Source organism: Bos mutus, chromosome 6, assembly GCF_027580195.1.
Source record: "Bos mutus isolate GX-2022 chromosome 6, NWIPB_WYAK_1.1, whole genome shotgun sequence".
NCBI classification, from domain to species: Eukaryota; Metazoa; Chordata; class Mammalia; order Artiodactyla; family Bovidae; genus Bos; species Bos mutus.
The window spans coordinates 101549656-101553399 of record NC_091622.1 but is presented as its reverse complement, the minus strand read 5'-3'; the positions used below and the strand labels follow the sequence as shown (position 1 = coordinate 101553399).

The 3744-nt window shown below is 41.0% G+C and overlaps 1 non-coding gene across 1 annotated transcript; it reads left to right on the top strand.

Annotated features, from left to right (window-relative positions):
• Nucleotides 1-2620: 2620 nt before the first annotated feature.
• On the top strand, nucleotides 2621-2727 carry LOC138988348 (U6 spliceosomal RNA). Its single transcript, XR_011464650.1, has one exon. It is a non-coding gene; the product is annotated as a U6 spliceosomal RNA (small nuclear RNA).
• The last annotated feature ends 1017 nt before the right edge of the window (nucleotides 2728-3744 follow it).

Sequence of the window (3744 nt, the reverse complement as noted above, 5' to 3'; positions counted from 1 at the left end):
GAGAAAGCAACTAGGACCAAACAAAAGAGAAAAAAATATATCCACTACAATGCAAACTAAAATCCTGGATATTATTAATACGATAGATGCTCTGGTAGAAAAATGAAAGGGACAGGAGACCATACTAATATGTACTTCTTTTGTTAGGGTAATTATATAGATGTGATGCATTTAATAAATAAATAGGGAGAAAATAACTATGGTTATGGTTGTATCGGTCAGGACACAGAAACCACACTAATGATTTATCAGGGAGCATTTAATGTAACAGTTAGCAACTAAGGGAAGGTGGTTCGACTTTTAACAAAGTTTATAAGACTATTGAGAGAGGGAAAAGACAACTGTGGAATAGAAAATGCAAGTAATACTACTAGCTCTGAGGTTGAGGAAGAATACTCGAGGGAGGAACCAACTCTGAACAGGCCCTGGCCCCAGCCGTGACTTAGGCCTCCTTGGAGAGGGCGAGGTTGCAGTTCACCAGCTGGCAGAATTTCACTGGAGAGCCGCAGCTCCGAGCTGGGGTGTGGCCCGCAGATCGGGGTGGTCAGCTGGAAGCTGTCCACTGGGGTAGTGGTGGGATTTGCTGGAGAGTGAGTGCCACTGGGTCTCCATAGGAGACGTGACAGAAACCGGAAGATCCAGAAAGGGCAGCCACCTCCTCTGCTGGGCCTTGCGGTGTCTCTCCAGCGCCCTCTGTTGATAAGGCCTAACACTGAACCAGCTGGCAAATCACAATGTTCACAGAACGTCCATCTCCAGGAGGCACTGGAGTTGGCAAACAAGACGTGAATACCTGGGACAGTCCACCGCCATTTTTCCCCCCACTCAGTGCTATATTGTCCATATTCATTAATGTTTATGTGTGTAGTTATTGAATATTCTTCCTGGTTATCTTTTCCTTACGGGGGCTTCCCGGGCGGGTCAGTGCTAAAGAATCTGCCTGCCAATGCAGAAGACATGGGTTCAATCCCTGGGTTGGGCAGATCCCCTGGAGAAGGGAATGGCAACCCATTCCAGTATTCCTGCCTGGGAAATCCCATGGACAGAGGAGCCTGGCAGGCCACATACAGTCCACGGGGCTGCAAAAGCCTTGGACACGACTTGGCAACTAAACAGCAACAGCATTCTTTTCCTTCCATTGTTTTTGGACTGTTTCACATATTATGGAAGTTGTAGAAAATGAGGAATAATGTAAACAATTTTAGGAATGGAAATGAATTGTGTCCAGTGAAATACAGTTGATTGCCTTCCTGTGGTTGCACCATTTTCTATCTTTTTCTAAATTCATTCCAGCATTCTTAGTTGCCTATCTGTGTGCTTTGTTGAGTTCTTCTGTGATCTAACTGTAACATCTTACTGGTTTCCTCATTAATTAATGAGGTAAGTAAAACCTCTGACATATAATCTTTTTATATTTGTATGAGAGTTATAATCTTAACTTTCAAAAAAATCGTATCTTAAGCCAATCCTAGAGCAGTCAAGTTCATAGAGATAGAAAGTAGCATAGTGGTTGCCACGGCTGAGGGAAGGAGGGCATAGAGAGTTATTATTTAATGGGTACCAAGTGTCAGTTGGAGAAGATGAAAAAAGTTCTCAAGATCGATGGTGGTGAGGGTTGCACAAAAAATGTGAATGTGTTTGATGCCACTGAACTGTACCTTTTAAAATGGTTAAAATGATGAATTCTGTGTTATGCATATTTTATCACAATTTTAAAAATTAAAAATTGTATTTTAACACTAGCTCAAAATCAGTCACAATCCTAATAAATATTCTATTGTGTTGGCCAAAAATTCCTTAAGAGTTTTTCCATAACATCCTAATGAAAAACCCAAATGGGCCTTTTTTTTTGCCAACCCACTATTACCTAAAGACTAAAAGCAATTGTAAAGTTAACCTCCAGAAACTTGTATGGAAAAGAATAGGAAAAAGAAGAAAATATTTAACATTAACAAATAAACACATACACATAACAAGCAAAGAGGAAACACCCAAAGTCCCTCTTATCCTTGATTTTTTAACTGGTCATGAGCCATAGTTGGTATTTACAACCCCCTTCTTTCATTACCTAGTCCATATTTCCTTTGCTCTCAGCTGAGATGCGAATACCAGGCCACCTTATCTGTCTCCCAAGAAACCTGTATGCAGGACAAGAAGTAACAGTTAGAACCGGACGTGGAACAATAGACTGGTTCAAAACTGGGAAAGGAGTATGTCAAGGCTGTATATCATCACCCTGCTTATTTAACTTATCTGCAGAGTACATCATACAAAATACCAGCCTGAATGACTCACAAGCTGGAATCAAGATTGCCAGGAAAAATATCAGCAACCCCTAATGGTAGAAAGCAATGAAGAACTAACGAGCCTCTTAATGAAGGTGAAAGGGGAGAGTGAAAAAGCTGGCTTAAAACTCAATATTCAAAAACTAAGATCATGGCATCTGGTTCCATCACTTTATGGTAAATAGATGGGGAAACAATGGAAACCGTCAGAGACTTTATTTTCTTGGGCTCCAAAATCACTGAGGACAGTGACTGCAGCCATGAAATTAAAAGATGTTTGCTCCTTGGAAGAAAAGTTATGACCAACCTAGACAGCATATTAAAAAGGAGAGACAGTGCTCGCTTCAGCAGCACATATACTAAAATTGGAACGATACAGAGAAGATTAGCATGGCCCCTGCGCAAGGATGACACGCAAATTCGTGAAGCGTTCCATATTTTTAAACGAGAAAAAAATAAATAAATAAAAAGGAGAGACATCACATTGCCGACAAAGGTGTGTACAGTCAAAGCTATAGTTTTTCTGGTAGTCATGTATGGATGTGAAAGTTGGACCATAAAGAAGGCTGAGCATCAAAGAATTGATGCTTTTGAACTGTGGTGTTGGAGAAGACTCTTGAGAGTCCCTTGGACAGCAAGGAGATCCAACCAGTCAGTCCTAAAGGAAGTCAACCCTGAATACTCATTGGACGACTAATGATGAAGCTTAAGCTCCAATACTTTGACTACCTGATGCAAAGAACTGACTCATTGGACAAGACCCTGATGCTGGGAAAGATTGAGGGCAAGAGGAGAAGGGGGCAACAGAGTATGAGATGATTGGATGGCATCACTGACTCAATGGGTATGAGTTTGAGCAAACTCCGGGAGATGGTGACGGGTAGGGAAGCCTGGTGTGCTGCAGTCCATGGGGTCACAAAGAGCCAAACATGACTGAGTGACTGAGCAACAATAACAAGCTTAGTTGGTCGGTTTCCTAGCAGACTGAATTCATCTTGAAGCATATTAGTTTTTTATACTCCTGCCTCTTTTTGGTTTTATTTCCTTGATTCATACTTACTATTGAGCAAGGAAATGTTAAGCAATATGCCAGGAAATTCCCTGGGTTCCAGATATAGTCCTGTTCATACTCAGTGGTTAGCAGCAATCTGTTTCCTCTTGGGAGTCAGGATCAATCAGTGCAGCAGCAGAGACCTTTTTTTACTGCCTGTCACTCTGAGACATAATAAATCCAAGATGGAGGCCAGGTGGCAGCCTCACTTTCCAATTTAGTGCATGTGCTGCTGTGTGGAAGCATTTCTCTTTTGAGAACAAAGATCCTTTTTTTTTTTTTTAACTTTTTAAAACATTTTAGTAACTTAATTTTTTAAAATAGGAGGATAATTGCTTTGCAATGTTGCATTTGTTTTCGCTGTACAACAACATGAATCAGCCACTGTTATTGTTCGGTCACTAAGTC